Genomic DNA, 20763 nt, shown 5'->3' on the forward strand with positions numbered 1-20763 from the left:
ATAAAACAATTAAGTGCCATTTCTTTTTCCTTAAATCTCAGAGACTGGATTTCAGTTATTCTACTCTTGTATGGGTGTGTGATATTTACCTAATACTTTACAATTGCTAGTTAATCACAGTATACTCTAGTGGTAATTGTGCACGTTATTATTACAATCCCTCTGTGTGGGGTGCTGAAGGTGCCACTGGAGAGGCCGTGTCTGTCAGCTCCACAGAGCAGCAGGTGGTTGGGCCACAGTCCCACAGCATCTGCTCAAGGCCCTGCTGCTTGGCAGCAACGGGAGCCCCATGACACCACTGCAGACCAGGGGGTGCTGCTGAGCCCAGGTTCCCCCCAGCAGTGCCATGCCCCACTGCCAGGCCACACCCAGGATCCTAGGTCCTGCGGGCCATGCCACCTCAGCCCACTGTGCTTCAGCCTGTTCTGCCCAGCTGCCCACCGTCCAACTCTGGAGAAAATTTTCAGAAGATAAATCATGAAGATAGTCATTTTCAGAGGTAGAGACATTCACAAGTTGTTCCTAATCAGAGTGAAGCTTGTATTTCGGAGAATCAGCCTTACTCCTCGGCATGCATACCACCTAGTTCTCCAGATTCCTTCTGAAGAAGGACCAGCCGCCCTTTACCTCCCTACAAGTTGGAATAATATGTAAGCATCTCTTAAAAGACTAGGAAGATCAGATTTAGGAGGGGTATGAGCAAATCCTCTATAATGGTGTAGCAGAATATGAATCTTTTGTGAAATTCATACATGATTGATCACATTATGTAATGATATGGAACAAGGCCAACAAGCTATGTGTCCTGAAACTTTTTTGCCTATCTGGGAACAGGTTTGACCACAAGGCATAGCTGCTGTGTGCTTTTGCAACTGGTTTGGTACCACATTTCAGCTCCAGCTTTCCATCCTGACAACACTTAAACGTGTCTTTAGGTCCATTTTATACAACTTGAGAAGACCTTAAAACTGTGTAAGAGTGGGGCACCTGGGTGGTTCAGTCGTTAAGCATCTGCCTTCGGCTCAGGTCATGATCCCAGGGTCTTGGGATTGAGTCCCGCATCGGGCTCCCTGCTCAGCGGGAAGCCTGCCCTCCCTCTCCCACTCTCCCTGCTTGTGTTCCCTCTCTCGCTGTGTCTCTCTGTCAAATAAATAAAATCTTAAAAAAAAAAAAATTGTGTAAGACTGATGAATCACAGACCTGTACCTCTGAAACAAATAATACATTATATGTTAAAAAAAAAAGAAGAAGAAGAAGAAGATAGTTGGAAGGGAAAAATGAAGGGGAGGAAATCAGAGGGGGAGACGAACCACGAGAGACTGTGGACTTTGAGAAACAAACTGAGGGTTCTAGAGGAGAGGGGGGTGGGGGGATGGGTTATCCTGGTGATGGGTATTAAAGAGGGCACGTATTGAATGGAGCACTGGGTGTTACACGCAAACAATGAATCATGGAACACTACACCTAAATAAACAAACAAACAAAAAAACCTGTCCGGTTGCCACAAGCATCTCTTCCTTTTCTCCTCCTCCAATAAACAGCTGTGCCCTACGGGGATAGATTTTCCAAACAAAAATACCTGGAGTAGCATGTATTTAGCAAAATAGGACTTTAGTGGCACTCATCAAATAGTTTCCCTAAGCACAGTTCTGTAAGAAGTGTGTGTGTGTGTGTGTGTGTGTCTTTTATTTGTATTGTGTAAATTTTTGTGATCTTGGGGTTTCTGACTGTGAATTTGATGCATGACCAGTTATGGTTTAAAACATTTGCTTGGTCTGCAGAAGATTACTAAAGTTTTGTGACCATATGCCTGGTAATAGTGGATTGTTTTACGTGTAGGTATTATTTGTTAAATGCAGGGACTGTTGTCAGGCACAGAACATGAATCATAAGTTAGGACAGACATTAGATGTGATTATGATGATGTAGCAGAGGTCTGTGGTCCTAGGTCTACAAATGTGTGGTGAGGGATTAGGACAAACTGGAAATGAGCCATTTGATACCTGGACTCTGCCCAGCCATGTTAGAAAAATACTTTTGCCTCCAATCCTTAAAATACTCACATGGAGTCTACATTCACATCATTAGCATAAAGAGCTCCCTGGACACTGAATCTCTAAAAAGAAAATGTCTCCTCTGGGCAGAAGTACCAGATTTTTTCAGGGAACATAGCATAGGTGAGCACCAGGCTGGGCCAGGCTCTGTCATCACTGCTATTTGGGAGGAGCCACTTCACCTTTGTATCCGTTATCACAAAAAGAACTAGGATCCTTTGTTAGGTTCCCCCAAATTCTTTTAAGAGATGTCCATATTCAACTGCTTGAGTTTTGTTTGTTTGTTTTAAAGATTGATTTATTTACTTATTTTAGACAGAGAGAGAGAGAGAGAGCAGGGGGAGGAGCAGAGGGAGAGAACACCAAGCAGACTCGCTGCTGAGTGCAGAGCCTGAGGCTCAATCCCATGACGCTGAGATCATGACCTGAGCCAAAACCAAAAGTCAGATGCTCAATCAACTGAGCCACAGAGGAGCCCCTCAATTGCTTGAGTTTTGTTTTAGCAACCTCCTTGCTCAAAGTTGCTGAGGGGCTGTTCTTTACCTTGTTTCCAAGTCTGAGGAACAGAAAGTATCCTCTGTTTTGAGGAAGTGAAAGTTATGTAAATATTTATTTTTTACTGTGGCTTGTTCAGGACAACATTTTACAAAATGCCTTGCTTCCTTAATTAGTGTTTCTAGAAAGGAAAGTTCTACTAAAATAGTTTTAGTTGGAATATAGAATAGTTTTTCTTTAATAGGGTTTATTTTGAAAAAAATTGTATTTAATTCAAATGCAAAAAAAGTTATAGGTAATCTCACTGATAAATACAGTTGCAAAACTCCTAAATAAAGCATTAGCAAATTGCACTCATCAATGTACAAAAAAAATAACACTACATCATTATCAATGGTGGATCTAGGAATGCAAGGATTTTTCAACATTGGAAAATCAATTTATGGAGATCATTGGCATATAAATAATACTTAAATACTTGCTAGTAAAGAAGATTCCCTAGGAAAAATAAATTAGATAACAAAAAGTGATTCCTAACAACATGATCTCCAACAATTTAAAACTTATGGAAGAGATCTCAAAGGAGCAGCCAATGAAAAGGGGGTGGGGGTGGAAAAGAGGGATGTGTTGTGTCAAGGTATCCAAGACAAGAAGGTGGTTTCAAGAGGAGGACAGAGGATGGACTATTAACGCTGCACAATGGCAGTCACTGGTTCTCTGATAAACACAGTGTCGGTGGAGTCATGGAAAGGAGCTGGATTGGAATGGGTTGAGAAAATACAAAGTGGGGAAATGGAGCTGAGACTATCATTTAAGAAGTTAAGCTCTGAAGGGAACAGATAAATAGGGGTGGTAGCTTGATTCTTTTTAAAGGAGTGCAGTAACAGGTTTGGTTTAGTATTTTGTTTTGTATTGATTGTTGTTGTTTAAGGATGGTAGGTACTGAAAGATATTTTATACCAAAGGAAAAAATCTGCGAGTAAAAGTTTGATGATGTAGGAGAGAAAAGACAGTTATGGGAGCAATGCTTTCTTCCTCAGCCACCAACACCTTGCCAAACTCCAACTCAAGGGAAACTCAACTGTCTGCCATTCTCCTGAATTCAAGCAGCTGAACATAGTGGGAGAAACATACACACCTGGTCTCACTTAAAATCCATGACCACAGATCTCAAATGAGCCCTTAACACTAATAATCCTACCCTATTTGCCTGATATGTATTACAGCTTCTCCTCTCTCCAAAATAACCACATCCTACACTCTCCTCTCTCCAGAAACTTACTCACATCCTTCTCCTCCTTCACTTTTAGTTGTTCTCCTTGCCCCATACATCATGAGGGAAAATAGAAGCTCTTGGATGTTCTTTCATCTTCCCACCACTGAATCTCCCTGCTTTTTAGCACCTGCCTTCTTCTGTGACACCAGGTGGAATGGACCCTTCTTCATTATAATAGCTAGGAAACCAGCTGAAGGGATAACTGCACATGTTAACCCAGAAAAATTTTGGCTTTCTTTAGGAGAAATAAATTGCTAAAACTATATACACAATAAAATTTTGATTAGAAGTAATGGAAGAATTCCATCTTCTTAAAAAAATTAAATTTGACCTGGAGAAATTGGACTTAGTAGTAATAATGCACCCTAATAAAGGTCATGTACTATGTGCCATCAATAAAAATCTTCATTACAGAATTTACACATAAAAGCTGTTCCTTGAAGAAAATCATTTTAGCAAAATAAAAATAAAAATGGAAACAATCTATTTTAGCTCTGAAAATCAGTTGTTAAAAAACAAAAGTCAGCTGAGTAAATCTGAAAATCTAATTGGCTTTATTCAACAATTCATGAGTTGGGCAGCATCCCACCTAGCAAGTGGAAAAGAGCTCCGAAGAGCTGAACTAAATGAAAGGATTTATAGGCAGAAGGGGGCTGAAAAGGAAGTTTCTAATAAAAAATAAGTTGTTTCAGGCAAGGTTGCCTTCCTTTCAGGGAAGGGCAGGGGTCTATCTTGCAGATTACCCCACCAGCGCTGATCAGGTGATTCCACTTTAGCTGGTTAAAGGTCATATTCCCTGCAAAGGCTGAGACCACAATTAACTTGGACATTAAGTCTTGGTTTGCTGACAAAGGGCCCAGCACAAGTGACTCCATTTTGGATTTGTTGTCTGTCTCTCTCTCTCTCTCTCTCTCTCTCTCTCTTTAAACACAATAAGCCTATAAATGGTCATTAAAGTTCTGATATTTAGAAACAAAGTCAAAACAATCTCATAGAACAATATTGGGAAAAAACTGTCCAACAGAGAGGTCAAAATATCCTGTACTAATTTGGTATATTTCCTTTCAGATCTTTTTTTAATGTATTCAGACAGAAGAGTGGGGTCCACTCCTGGTTGCTCAAGCTTAGGGTCCTCAAGCATAGTCAGTTTGTCAGCCCCATCCCTCCCATACCACCACCATACCAATAGGTCCCCTTGGGCTAATAGATGCCCTAAAGACATTGTCAAGAGGTAGGAGAAAGCAAAGACTGGTGGATGGACTGAGCATTGTCATGCTGGATAATCAGCTGGTGAGAACCTGGTACAGAGAGAAGACAGTTCTCCCAGAGTGCACATTACACGATGGACAGGAACAGGTCCTGGGTATAGGCAATGTGAAGTTCTCATTCATAGAAACTCTAGGTAGTTTTCTGGCTGGCAAGGCCTCTGATCCAATTTGAGTCTTGGCACCTCACAGCAGTATTTCCTCAGACCCAATGCCCTTACACCTTGTATAGAGGTGCTCTCTCTTTTTTTTTTTTTTTTTTAGATTTTATTTATTTATTTGAGACAGAGAGAATGAGAGAGAGAGCACATGAGAAGGGGGAGGGTCAGAGGGAGAAGCAGGCTCCCTGCCGAGCAGGGAGCCCGATGCGGGACTCGATCCAGGGACTCCAGGATCATGACCTGAGCCGAAGGCAGTCGCTTAACCAACTGAGCCACCCAGGCGCCCGAGGTGCTCTCTCTTGAGCCACTGTTTTCATGGGCTCCTGGTATTTTACCTTCCTTTCTTATCCCACCCCCTGGCTTCCCTCCTCTGCTCTCCTTTTGCCCTAGAGACTTCTTCCATTTCTCTTGTAATATCCCTTAATGTTCCTTAGGAAGAACCTCAGTGTCTTCTCAAAAACTCATTTCAAGGCATTTATTGTTTTGCATTTAAAGAAGTTGGCGGTAGCCACGCCATCCTAACAAGTAAAAAGCTAAACACACTGAAAAATCATCAACTTTCCCTGGATTCATAAGGGAGGAGAGGACATTGGGCAAATCTCTATCTCCAAGACTGGAAAGACTGATCGGCAAACAGAGAGTCATGGCTTACCAGAGCAGAAACTCACTTAGTGGAAACCACCTCAGTACGAGGCTCAGAAAACTTGAACTGTAATTGATGAATTGCTGGAAGCTCAGGATATCCAAATCTGAGGGTTAAGAACTCCAGGGGACTCAATCATAGTGGATCTCCACAATTTTGTAAAATTTACCTCCAGGAGATTGAGCACGGAGAAAATTCCCCTCCGGCTTCTGGCTGGGAAGGAAGAAGTATCCATTTTGAAAGAGACCAGAAGCATCTGTTCTTCCGAATAAGGCCTGCCCTCAGGAGAAACTAGTTAACTAGAGCCTAGCCTGCTGGCATATTATAGAGCCTACCTCACCTGGGGAAGGGAAATAGCCACTCCAGTCAGCTCTATTCTTTCACGTAGGGGAAGGGAAATATCCAAGGCCAGCCCACTCTAGCCATCCTGTCCCACCCAAAGGGGGAGAAAAAGACTATGAAACACTTTGACATTTACAATCCAGAAGCATAGGCTCACTCGAAGACTGAGACCTGATCATAGAACAATAAACTGCTTCCCCCCAAACACATACCTTTTTTTTTTTAAGATTTTATTTATTTATTTGACAGAGAGAGACACAGCGAGAAAGGGAACACAAGCAGGGGGAGTGGGAGAGGGAAAGGGAGAAGCAGGCTTCCTGTGGAGCCGGGAGCTTGATGCAGGGCTCGATCCCAGGACCCTGGGATCATGACTGGAGCCGAAGGCAGACACTTAACGACTGAGCCACCCAGGCGCTCCCCCACACACATACCTTATTACTAAAGGCCTATCTACAGCAGTTCCTTTTACCAGTACATCAAGTCCAGCTATCCAAAAAAAAGTTATAAAGCATACTAAAAGTAAATTTAAAAACAATGCCTACATAGTATTCTAATAGATGCATGTATCATATTCTATTATACAATCTCCCATCTATGTTGTTTAAATTTTCCACTATTTTAAAACAATAAAAACCCTTACACATATGATATGTATATTTATGTAATCGGATGATACATTTCCTTAGATTATATTTCTAAAAATTATTTGTCAGAAGTTTGAAAATAATAGCTCATCAGATAGTTTAATAAACAACTCTGGCAAAGAAGGGAGAAGTGTATGGGGAGGAGTGTGGGAAGAGGAGAAAGTCAGTCTAGGAAAATTTATGACCATATAGTTTTCTTTTTTCTCCTCTTAAGATGTTTTTATTAACTTTTCAAATATGGTGAAGAGATCCTTGGATTTCAAATAATATATCTAAAAAAATAATTCTGCCTCTCATATGTCTCCCAGATCCCAGTTCTCTTCATCGTTTCTTATTTATCCTTTTAAATATTAGGGTAAACCATATAGAACAGCCATTTTTGTAGGTCAAACATGGTTTAGAGAAATGCAATATGGTTCCACCTAATATTACATACCCGTCCATTTACTTTTCCAAATATGTGATCTTAAAATACTCAGTGACTTCATCATCTATATGAAGATGTTTTGCTATAAACTTCTTTCCTTCATGAGAACAAAATATCTGAAAGTCAGGTTTTAAAAAGTTAAAACTCCAAGGAATGTTAGATAAGTGGAGTAGAGGAGGTCTTGGGTGTGGTGTTATTCATTTCCCTAAAATGAATAACAGTGGTTTAACTTGAAGAGGGAGCGACACTTTTGAAGTCTATAAATCACATAAACAAATGATAAGAGAATATATTGTATGAAGAAAATCTCCTACTAACAAAGCCTAATGGTTTCCTACAGAATCCTAGAAAACCCCGCCTCTGGCTATGCAGGCATGCAGGCTAGAGGGCGCTGTGACCCAATCCTAACTTGGTTCCTATAGTCCGGATTGGGAGTAAAATTGCCTAGACTAGTTTTTGCACCAACAAAGGACTATCGGTGAATAGTTTGTCTATTGTGATTTCACTTCCTGAAGTAGCTTTTCTCTAGAAAAGCAAGAGGCAATTACTAAATCTTCTTAGCTGTATAATTAGAATATCTCTTCAAGAAGATTCAGATTACGGAACAGGAAGAGACTTTAAAAGATCATCAAGGTTCATGGTTCCTCACAGGGAATCATATCAAGTCTCCTGTGGCTTTGGCTAATCATTCAAGGGCGGTAAAATGATTTTTTTTTTCAAGTTTGAACCCAAGCCTTTGGATGCTGTGGCATTGGAAAGGGATCCTTCCTATGTTAGTTTGTCAGGCTTTTCTGAATTACTGCTCAGTCACCTTCTCTCAAAAGATACTCATTATTTTCCCCAAAAGTATGTCTGGAATCACTATATCCTGGTCAACTCTGCTAACCCATAAATACATTTCCTCATTCCTGATCCCTATAATAAATGTATCCTTATACACAGTACAGATTCTGTCTATTCATGTATTGGGTTTGTTCTGACCTTCTCCTGCCTCTCTGCTGTACACACGTGTTACCATCTGTTTCTAACTTAAAGGCATTAGGTGGAGTATTAAACTGACTGTTTCAATGGGAAAATGTGTTCTTGTCAAATTAGAAAAATGATGGTTGGGCTTCCATGCCAGACCACCAAAACCTTTTTTTTTTTTTTCTTCAGATTTATTTATTTGAGAGAGAGAGAGCACATGGACAGGGGGAGGGGCAGAGGGAGAGAGAGAATCTTGAGCAGACTCCCCGCTGAGTGCAGAGCCCCATGTGGGGCTCAATCCCAGAACCCTGGGATCATGACCTGAGCTGAAACCAAGAGTTGGACACTTAACCAACTGAGCCACCCAGGTTCCCCCCCCCAAAACCTTTTTAATCTATAATTTACCTGGCCCACGATGCTGGTGGTCCTTTTTCAATTATACCTCTATTTCATCGAATAAGCATGCATTGGAAAATTGTGATATGGTCCTGATGTGGGACACCAGCAACAGAAATTTCTAACTTCAGTAGGAAGCACGACCACTGTTGTAGAGTCAAAAAGGATTGCTGGGCATTGGTCTCAATGTTCACTCACTGTATCTGAAATACCCCTGGTCCTCAAATGTACTCTTGTTTTATGTTCAGTAGACATTTATTATTCTGAAAACTAGATCTCAAGCTAATGAGATCTAATGGCAAAATTGAAGTGAGTGCAATTAGACAGGATTTAGTTTAGTAATGAAAGGAGCTGAGCCTACAAAGAACAGCCACCCCAACTGTATCCTTTGTTTAAGGGATAAGCTAACCAGGTATACAGGGAGCATTAGGGCAACAAAAAGAAGAAAACTAGAATTCTCAAGGCAGAAGTAAAAGAGTCTGAGGATAAATTTAAGATGGAGAAGATAGCAAAGGTTGACTACAAATGCTTGGTGAGGAGTGTGGTCAGTTCCCACAGCCTTGTTAGGTGTGGTTTGTTCTGGATCACTGTAAATGATTCTATTTCCTAAAAGCAACAATGATGCAGCTGTTATTTTACCAGTGTACATCACCTCATCAATAAGAACATATCTGGACAAATTAAAGACTCCGGTCTTACATTCCAATCTCCTGTTAACTGCCTCTCACATTGTTTATAAGATCACCAGCAACGAGGCAAGTAAGGCAAGGTATGGATAGATCTGTGAAAATCCACCAGCACGAATGGAAAACAAGTTCCTGGTCGGTGTCAGTGAGTCCATCATATCCTATTTGCAAGGAGAAGACAACGGTATTTATTGTGTGGACAATGGCTCATTAACATACAATTTTTTTTCAGAGTGTTAGTGTGTTGGCTTATAAGTGGATATAGTCCCCGTGCAAACACAAATGTTCTCATGTGAGCAGAAGGTAAATACTGCAGGCAGGGTTTTCTTCTTAGACGAACTTTGCTGTTTGGGTGCAATATGGAGGGTGATAGGGAAGTAGGGAGAATGGATTATGGAATAAGTAGCAAATGTTTCCTGGTGGCTGGTTTACATAAGATTAAATACAATTACCTGTTCCTCTGACTCACTGAGAAGTTTTTCAGTCCAAGAGGCAAGGTTTCACCCTGATATTCGAGGGAAGCCAAAGGGCTTTTCTGATTACCTAGCTCCCAGAATATCCACAGTTCTCATAAAACATTAGTGCAGATCATGTGAATGGACTAATCCATCATCAACTGTAGTCACCTAAGAGAGAAAATGTCCCCATAAAATACATCAACCCTGTTGAGATTGAGGTGTTGTAATGGATGGTAAATACTATGAAAAAGGGAAAGAGTATTAACATTATAGAACTGAAAGATAGTTTCCTTAATTCAATTCAGGACATGTTGTATCACAACATACAGCTAACAAATATGCATTTGTAGAAGTGCCAAGTTTGAGTTCTTTGCTGGAAAAACGTAAAAACAAGAGGGGCTAAGATTTTTGAAGGCATTCTTCATTCTCCTCACAGAAGCCTCAAACTGAAATCCCACAGGCTTATTCTGAGACAAAAAGTACTATATACTTACATATTACTGCACACTTCCATACCTTTTTCTGCCAGGGAAGAACCCAGACTACCATCAAACAGAATCAATTATATTCCTCCTCCCCAGTATCTCACGTAAAGCCACACACTGGCATCTCCTCTGGAGATGTAACAGGAATCCAACCGTGTGATTTCCCTCATAGTAAGAATCTATTCCTGGGCATCTAAAAATGGATCCAACAATGACAAGCTGTACCAATTGTAGAGTTGGTTAAAAGAAAAAGTTCAACTATATTTGACCCAGTTGAAGCTGTGTGTCTAATATTTGACCATTTTTCCATTAGGAGGAAAATGATAAAAACGATAATAAAACATTTGTTTGAACAAGTTTGACTTTTTAATAATTTATCAGTAGCAAAAAGAAATCTAACTTGTCATTTTCATCATTCTGTGTATACACATTACAGATTATACACTGGGGCTTTAAAAATAATGACTCATTATAATGTAAATTCTCTTTACAGACTCTCCCATGTGTACAGCAGAATATATGTTTAGAGGCCCCGTAAAAAGGAACGATTTTTCTAAACCACTGGCTATAGAACAAGGTGATTTTAGGCAAGAAGCAATTTAGAAGGAATTTACAGAAAAAAAAAAGACTAATGCCTTTTCTAGAATGATTCTGAATTAAAATCATCACACTTTCTTATAATTTTTTTATCCACAGCAGCTATTCACAAAAACTTTCTAAATTTTAGACTATTGACTCTTCTTAGTAATACAATGCTTTGTCCTATATTTAGACTAGAGAAGAACTTTCATCATAGTAATTTCAAAGCATTTAAACTTCTTTCTGAGGCGATGCCTGTCATATAATCTGCACTAGATGCTCCGTGTGCATCTGAAGGAGTCAGTCCCCAGCGTGAGTTTACCAGGTTCCCACTCTAGTCAGAATGTAAGTAGGAAATCATTTTCTTTGGGCTTGTAAATAACACCAGTATAATTTGTTACAGTAAGTTTTCCTATAATTATAGATGTTATAGATTTTATAGATGTCATTTCAGTATAAGTGAGTTAATCTCTCTTCTACATTTCATGAGTCTATTTTCAAGCCATCTGTCTGAAATCACATTATTTAATAGGGATGTTTAAGAAATTTGTTGCCTATTTTAGTTGCTTGAAGTAAATGTTTCAGAGTTTCAAAAATCCATACACAAAATACAAGTTTTTGCTTTGTATTCTTTTCTATTCATGCGAATCTAAATTAAAGAATCTGAAATGTTTGAGGATTTTTGTTTTTGAAGAAGAAATATCTAGTTGCCAGTAATTACCCACCATGTAAAATCTCCATCTTTTGAGATGTGTTTAGCTGCACTATCAGGGGATATCTGGCAAGCAGTTTTGAAACTCACAGTCCTGAAGTCCCTTGAACTGAGATATTTTGACGTGCCTTCCTCCAATGATCCAGGCTAACTCATGTAAACTAAAAAGTAATTGGCCACATAGAATTAGCTACCAGGCTTCCTGTAACCTAAGATGCACTATTTTTTTTTTCCAGTTTAACTTTTCTAGAATCAAAATGTTTTTATATTAATGTGCTTCTATTTAAAATGGGTTCTTTTCCATGAACTGAGGCTTTTTGCTCATTTGTTCATTTGTTTTTATGAATCCCCGCCGCTTTCAGAGAGAGTTGGTGTGGCCTGGGACTGCTGGAGTCCTCAGGACCATGGCCTCCTGCTGGTTTTCTTTTCTTTCTTGAAAAGGAAAGAGGTTGTTTTCAAATTCGTGGTGAATCTTACAATCTACGGTGTCTGCACAAGGGCCTGCAGTTTCCAGGTATATTGCACAGCTCCTTTTAACCTTCTTTTTTTACTGAGCCCCTGCAGCAAATGTGTTCATCACATTCCCATGGTGACACTAGAACCATGACCTAAATTTACAGGTGATCTTCAAATAAATATTTATGGAGCCAAGAATTAGACTTCAACTGCCACCATAAAGCTTGCCTTAAGGGGAAGACACTCGATAAAAATCTAAATTAGCCCAAAGTAAAGAGTCAGATTTTCCGCACTGCAATTACTTTTCTGTTTTTCAGTTGCAACTAACCGGCTAGTCAGGACTAACAAACCTTGAATTCAGAAATGGACATCCAAATTCTTGTGCAGTGAAATGCCCAGCAATAAAGGACTTGGCCGTACCTGCAAACCTGATTGATAAATACATACACTTCTCTTTTTTTAATGCTGCAAAAGGTAAGGTTTTGCCCCACTTTAGGATGCCTAACCAGCTGTTATAAAAGCTACTCTATCTAGGGGCGCCTGGGTGACTCAGTTGATTAAGCAGCTGACTCTGGATTTCACCTCAGGTCCTGATCTCAGGTTTGTGAGATCAAGCCCTGCATCAGGCTCCGGCTCAGCACAGAGTCGGCTTGAGAATCACTCTCCTCTCCCTCTGCCCTTTCTCCCACTTGTGCTCTCTCTTGCTCTCAAATAAATAAATAAATCTTTAAAAAAATTTAAAAAGCTGCTCTAATAATTGTTTTGCATTTTTTATTTTATCTGAAGTGATATAAACATGGCGTGATAATATCATGAAAAAGTAATGATTCAAAGAGATGAATAATAATAATTCATCTTTCCATAGATTTGAGGGTTTGTCCTATTATTTTGTAAACCCAGTGAACAATTCTTTGAACATTATCATTTAAATTAAAAAAAAAAAGAAAGAAGAAGAAAAGAAGGAAGGAAGAAAGGAAAACATGGCTATTTGACAAACACAATCATTCAAGTCAAATGTCTCCCCTCTAGTATAAGAAAAACTGATACAGATGGAGGTATTCTCCCAAATTAGGAGAGAGAGAGATATATAAATGCCATAATACATGTTACATATGCCATATGTGTAGCTGTGATGCAAGCTACATCATTCTTGGGTTATTGTTAACCCTAAAAGTCCAAATTCAGACTTGACCAAGTGAAGAGAAGCCAGAGAAGCTAGAGAAATTATCTAGCAGTGGGAAAAGACAGAACATGGCATTGCAAAATCTGGAATGAAGTCCCTGCTTAGTCCCTTATTAGCTGAGAGAATTTGGGTTAGTCACTTAATCCCTCTAAGCCTCATTTTCCACATCTGTCAATTAAGAATAATATGTTCTTTCAGAGGGTGTTTGGAGATTGAAATGACATTATGAAAATCTATATACTTTATAATTATAAAATGCTCTACAAACGTTATTTTAAAACATTTTAAAAATAAAAACTGTGACAATGAGCAAGGCTTTCAGGAATTATTCAAATAATCAGAAAAGAAGATCACCAGAAATTGAAATTGGCACAATTAAGCATGAGGCAGTCACAATCCATGCTTACTTCTGGGGCCAGTGTACCTACTCCAGGATCCCATGCCCTCTGGCTGTGGAAGACCTACTCCCTGGAGACATGGGGGTCAGGGGGACACTTTTCAGGCTCTTGAACGATTATGACTTGTTGGTCTCTTCACTCATTGTCTATACTGGGTTCTGGAGCTACAGAGAGGACTAATAGCCAAGGTGCCTCCTCTTCTGGAGCTTACAGTCTAGTAAGAGAGACACAAATTAATCAAATAATCACTTGAATACATTAAAACAGCAAAAAGCCTTTAGAAGGAGAGTTCAGGGGTCTTTGAAGCTCGTGAGAGATAGACTTGATCTATTTTGGTGTTGTCAGGAAGCTTTTCTGAGGAGGTAACATTTGGGCTAAAACATGAAGGATGATTAGTCAACAACTAGATGAAGTTGGAGGGGAGAGGGCGGCAGAAATATTTCAGGCAGAGGAACTGCCTTAGCAAAGACTGAGAGGAGGATGTGTTGATAGAGCCTGAGACTGGTGACAGTAGGAGAAGCAAGCAGGAGCCAGTCTTTAAAAGTGGAGAAGTGACAAGATTACTTTTTTAAAATAACACTGTAGAGAGTGCACTGGGGGGAGGGGGGCAGGGGGAATAACAGCAAGTTTGATTCATTGGAAAACCTCTGATAACTTCAAAAGAGGTACCGGGGACATCACTTGTCTGTGGATGTAGGTAGATTAAGAGAAAGGGTTTAGGAATAAGTCTTGAGGGGCTCCAACTTTTATGGTCTCATTAGAGGAGGGTAAGTCTAAAAGAGGGAGTAGGAAGGTCAGAGGGACATTAGGAGTCACAGAAAAAAAAATTCTGCCTTGTGGTCAAATAAGATGAAACTAAAAAAAAAAAATGATCAGTCATCAGCAAGAACTATATTGGAGGACAGATGGAGAAAAAAGTCAGGTCAAACAGTGAGAGGGAATAAGGAAATGGGGCCAACTTGTTTAAGAAGTTTGGCTTTGGAAATTACAAGCAAAAGATCATGGTAGCAGAGGGGAGCATAGACAGGGAAATATTGGGGGATATTTTATTCACCCCTCAAATTGTGAGTCAATCCCTTTAGTCTTGGTCTAGAATTTCTTTCTTTCTTTAATTTAGGGTGGTTTGGGTCCTATCCAGACTATAGCCTTAGAAAGTATTTGAGGAGAATGGAGATTGGACTAATATATGTAGACTCCAAAATTTAAAAAACAAAATAATAAGCGGGTTATTCAGTCACTCACTATCCACTACCAACAAGGCCCACACTAGTTTATCGTTTCTAAAAGCCATTCTCAGTGGTGTGGTCCTGGAAGGAAAGGAAAAACAAGACATAATATTTCTCCCCTTAGGTCTGGGACTTCCCTCTCATTCAAAGACTCCTTTCCCCAAACAACGATGCAAAGCCGTGTCCTGTTTGCCCCTAACATCTCTAGTTGGTCCATCTCACTCATCTCTATATCCACTGGCTTGGAAACCTCCCCTTCTATATTGGGCCCTAGATAGGAATGGGCCCTGGGGGGCACCACTGCCTTCTCTATCCCAGTCATCATCACTCACCCCTCCTCTTACTGTAGAGACGTCCAGCAAGCACCTAGCCATTGGTGCCATATTGGTGTGTGCTATGGCTGACCAAGATGAGATTTCAGCCCCTCTCACCACCCCATCAATTCTCTACTGACCCCACTGATAATAAACCACATGTCAAGAGTTGGCAGTTGTACTTGTCTTGCAGGCAGCTCCCCAACATAGGTTCAACATTTTAGAGACCCTGATGTCTCCTGGAAGTTTCCTTCTAGCTGAAACTAGCTGTTGATGGGGAGTGTAGGATATTCTACAACTCAGATATATTTTTAGAGCTGTAGATTTATTTTCCATTACTTGACCCAACTTATTAGCTAGTTAACAGAAAACCCAAGGGTCAAAAATATTTTATGAAATTAAAAAAAAATTTAAGAGTGTTCTGGAAACCATTTCTTGGATTCTTGGTTGCTGAACTCTCAAGTGAATCTTCTTTTTTTTTAAAGATTTTATTTATTTATTTGCAAAAGAGCCTGCCCTGAGCAAGTAGCCCCGTGAAGGGCTCGATCTGAGGACCCTGGGATCCTGACCTGAACTGAAGGCAGACATTTAACCAACTGAGCCATCCAGGTGCCCCTCAAGTGAATCTAGAGTACAAATATGAAGCTTATATCTGTGGGAAATGTGTTGGCAACTCTGTTTGAAATGAAACTGAAAAAATTTGAAGCTTTCCCCACTTACAATGGTTCAACCTAAGATTTTTCTATTTTACAATGGTGCAAAATGATACATATTCAATAGAAACCATACTTTGAATATTGGATTTGATAGTTTGCCAGCCTAATGATGTGCAGTATAATACTCTCTTGTGATGCTAGGCAGTGCAGTGAGACACAGTTCCCAATCAGCCACACGATCACAAGGGTACCAATGCATATGCTTAGAATTATTCTGTACCCAGGAAACATTCTGTTTATCACTTTCAGTTCAGTATTCAATACATTACATGGGATATTCAATAGTTTATTATAAAATAGGCTTTGTGTTATGATATGGCCCTATCTGAGCACATTTAAGGTGGGCTAGGTTAAGCTCTGATGTTCAGTAGATAGTAAATGCATTTTTTATATGATATTTTCAAATTATGATAGGTTTATCAGGATGGAACCCTATTGTAAGTCAAGGAAGATCTGTACATGGTATCAATGTATGTTTCCATTAAAAAATCCACAACTAAAAGTAGAAAGTTGTACATTTCAAAATACAAAAAAGGGCAGAAGACTTGAATAGACAATTCACTAAAGAAGGTATATGGATGGTAAATAACACATGAAAAGATATTGAACATCATTATCCATCAGATAAATGCAAATTAAAACTACAATGAAATATCACTATATAGCTAACAGAGCAACAACACTAAATGCTGGAGAAGATGTGCAAAAACAAAATCACACATACCTTGCTGGTGGGAAGTAAAAAGATACACCCACTCTAGAAAACAGTTTGGTGGTTTACCTAGATTTTCATATAGCTTTATTTGTATTAGCCAAAAACTTGAAACAGCCTAGATGTCCTTCAACAGATGAATGGTTAAACAAACCAGTATATCCATAGCATGGGTACTACCCAACAATAAAAAGAAACAAACTACTGATATTTCCAACAGCTTGGATGGATCTTTAGAGAATTAGGCTAAATGAAAAAAGAGCCAATCCTGAAGGTTGCATAATATGTAGCATTTTTGAAATGACAAATTTTAGGAATGAAGGGCAGATTAGTAGTTGTTAGGGGTTTGGATGGCAGTGAGTGGTACAAGTGGAAGAGACATGGATATGGTTATAAAAAGCAACAGGAGGGATCCTTGTGGTGATGGAATTGTTCAGTGTCTTGACTAAGGTGATACAGAAACCTGTATGTGATACAATTGTACAGAATGAAACACATACACACACAAATGAATACAAGTAAAACTGGGGACATCTGAATCAGATCAGTGGATTATATTAATGTTAATATTCTGGTTGTGATGATATATTATAGTTTGCAAAATGTTACCATTGAGAGAAGCTGGGAAGTGTATAAACAAGATCTCTCTGTATTACCTCTTAACTGCATGTGAATCTATGTCTATCTCAACAAAAAAATTCAAGCAAAAAAGAATACAAAGCAAGTTTTCTTACGATAGCCTTTATCACCATGGATTTCTTTTCTTTGCAAGGTACTCTCTAAGCAAAATAGTGATGGATAATGATCATTAATAAGCCAATACGTTACCACACACAGGTTAAGACAGCTGTGTCAATAGAATATCAACCACATGAACTGGAAAATGATAGTTTAAACAGTTTTTTATCAGTTAGCTGATGAATACTTTATATTCTTTTCAAATAACATGCCAGAAGCCAATTTACTATGTGAAAACTATACCATTAGTTTTCCCCAAACCTTGTTTTCATGGCAATCCACTTCTATGAAAATGTAAGCAGGAACTTCCACCTGGGCAGGAGTTTGCAAAAGTATTTCTTTAACTTATTTAATAGAACTTTGACTTTGGGCTTCCTACACAAGTAGTAGCTACATGAGAAACTCCTGTTAATTTATAAGGCAGAATCCTAAGATTTTAGGAGCAGGCTTTGTTTTGAATTCTCTCTCTGCTCCTCTTCTCCCAAGCTCATCTGGGACATTTGAAACATGAGAGGGGGAGCTCATTGCCCCAGCTCCTCAACAGTTTACCACTGCAGCAATCAGATTACATAAAAACCCCATTACTCATTTACCTTAACATAGACATACTTTTGCCAGTTTGTCTTAACATTTTACCTTCTGTTTTAGAAAGGATTGTTATAAGAATAGCCATATGAAGACTGTTTCTGCATTTCCTAAACTATGAATTGAATGTACGATCAGATATCTCATATGTAATGATTTTTGTGATAAATTTCTCTTAGAGTATAGGGAAAAACAAAATGTTCTTTTAGACACAAAGGTATATAATTCCTCACACTAGATAATAAAAAGTATACAACCCAACGAGTTACTTTGACCCTTACTACCAAGAAACTCAGATCTAAGTTTTCTGCTCATTTACTATTTTGAGACTATTTAGTCTCGAAATATCTCAAGGAGATATTTTCTCCTTCCCCCTACTCTATTTCAACATAATCTGTCCTAAAAGTTGTATTTTTTAAAATTTTATTGAAGATTTTAGCCAACTTAAATTCATTTAATTCTAACAGTTTAATAATAAAATCATTTTTTATAATACTACTTTAAGTATCAGTTATTTTAATTCTTTTTTCAGAAGGATAAACAATACGTTTGAAGGAAATAGACCTAGCAAAAGTACAAAAGACACGTGCAAGATTACTTAATATGTTTGTGTTTCCATTTACTTAAAACTTAAGACTCAGGAATGTTTAGTTCCTTATTTTAACAACTTCATAGATGTCTCTTGATTTAAAAGAAATTGGTTGTTTAGGGGTGCCTGGGTGGCTCCCCTGAAGGCATCTGCCTTCAGCTCAGGTCATGATCCCGGGGTCCTGGCATGGAGCCCCATGTTGGGCTCCCTGCTCGGTGGGGAGTCTGCTTCTCCCTCTGTCCACCCCCCCTACTTGTGCTCTCTCTCTGTCTCTCAATAAGCAAAATCTTAAAAAAAAAAAAAAGAAAAGAAATTTGTTGTTCGGATCTAAGTTCAAATCACCAAGTATAACTCCTATAGTAGACCTTAAAAAAAAAAAATCCTGCCAGAGATTCCCCCAACAGTTTCTGGCCCTAAATAAATGACTCATCTATAAATATATTTTCTGCTCAAGTATAATAAGCTAAGTTCCCTAAAAGGTGATGTATTAATAAAAACTGATGAGGATGCAAATGTTCATCAGGTCACCATGGAAGAAATCTTATTTCTGACCTGCCAGTTTGCAAACTAAAAACCAGTGACAAAGGGCATCCATTGCACATTTCTGGCTTTTTGTAGCTATCTTTTCTCTTACCTTCTACCAGGAGTCCAAGGATAGGTTATAATTCTACACTAACTGTTCTAAAACTCCTGTCAGGAGTTTTCTGTTCCCCAAGCCCCCATCTCTATTCCCTTCTCTTATAACAAAAGTATCTTCCATTGGAATTTCAGAGAAAGCCTCATGGAGGCCACAGAGCTATGTGGCCTCCCAGTGTGATCCTCTAGTTACCTTTCCATCTTTGGACTCTCTGCTGTGGTTTTCCTTGGTTTCTTTTGACAGTAGTTCCCAATGTCAACAATTCCATGTAATGGATCTTGGTAACTTCTTTGGTTTACCATGACCTGCTTTAATGAGTGCTCTTGCAGGTGATAGTTCTGATCAATGGTGACCATCTTGTTAGCAGTGTCCCTCATTTCTGTACATGTCTACCATGACCCTGTGTCTTAACTGAAGCTGACTCATTCATGCAAATATAGCTGGTGCCCAACAAAGGAGACTCCAAGCATCATTACTCTGCTCATTACAAAAATTCCAGACCTAGACTCCTTTGCTCATGAGCTTTTTGCTCCTCCTCATCTTGTTTCTGAATTCCTGCTTGACTTATGGAACCATAACTGATTTTTTCTGACTTTAACCCAACACTCTTTCTTAGACATATACTATAGACTAGCTTTCTGGATGCCTCTGATTCCTATAGTTAAATAGTAACTACCTTGTGCAGTGCCCCACAGGCCTGTCTCACTCTCCCATCAACCCCATTTTGGGGCTCTACAGCTCTCTCAGGGGCCATATTCAAAGCCTCTTCTGAATGCTAGTTTCCTTTCCTCTAGGGAAGCTGCCCCTAGCAAGGGCAGGGAGGAGAGTACTCAGAACTGCCTCACAGACTTTTCCTGCTCATTCCTGAGCCAGAACCTAAGCCTACTCTTGTCACAAATAAGCCCTCAGAATATTTGACATTCTTCACCCCGGGAGTGCTGTGCAGAGTCCATCACGTCCCTATTTCCAGTTCAGATATACAGGCAACTTGACCAAACACCCAAATCTTTTTCATTTTTCCTGCTCACACAAAGCACTCCTTCAAATTCGATCATAAGAATGAACATTCTTGGCTATTTCATAGCTCCCCAAGCTAGGTTAATTCATTAGACTCTAATGTTCAGATTGCACACCACTTATACTGATGATTTTCAGTATTCCACTTAGATGGTCCAGTCACGATAGCCTTCTTTCAATTCTTCAAATACACCAAATATGTGGTAATAGGGCTTATTAGGCATTATATACTCTAGCTTCTGCTCACCACCCCCATCTTTTGCCACTTCCTCCCTCCCTCCAGCCGTGCTAAATAAACTTCTTTTAGTTCCTCGAATGCAAATCCTGGGATCCAGGATTTCACACTTCTTTGTGTTTTTGCCTAATATTGTCTAGGCTCTGGCTCTTATTCATCCTTATAACAATACCTCCTTAGCCCAAGTTTGGATCCTATGGTCCCTCTGTAGGCGTACACGGTGGAGAGCTGCAGAGGATCATGATTTAATGGGAATTAAAATTACATCTGCTTAGCATTTTCAAAATGTTATCCTGGGTACACCTGTTTACTTGACAATCTCTGCCACTGGCCTGAAAGCTTAGTGATGTCAGAGGCTGGGCCGACAT

At 39.3% G+C, this 20763-nt stretch overlaps 1 protein-coding gene and 1 pseudogene across 8 annotated transcripts in view; both read right to left on the minus strand.

Annotated features, from left to right (window-relative positions):
• The window catches only part of LOC118553068 (lysine-specific demethylase 3A pseudogene), a 30312-nt pseudogene extending 10813 nt beyond the window's left edge, over positions 1–19499 (minus strand).
• The window catches only part of COL5A2 (collagen type V alpha 2 chain), a 516164-nt gene that overhangs the window by 450455 nt on the left and 44946 nt on the right, over positions 1–20763 (minus strand). The gene's annotated exons all lie outside the window — the stretch shown is intronic.

The sequence above is a fragment of the Halichoerus grypus genome, chromosome 4, assembly GCF_964656455.1.
Source record: "Halichoerus grypus chromosome 4, mHalGry1.hap1.1, whole genome shotgun sequence".
Taxonomy (NCBI): Eukaryota; Metazoa; Chordata; class Mammalia; order Carnivora; family Phocidae; genus Halichoerus; species Halichoerus grypus.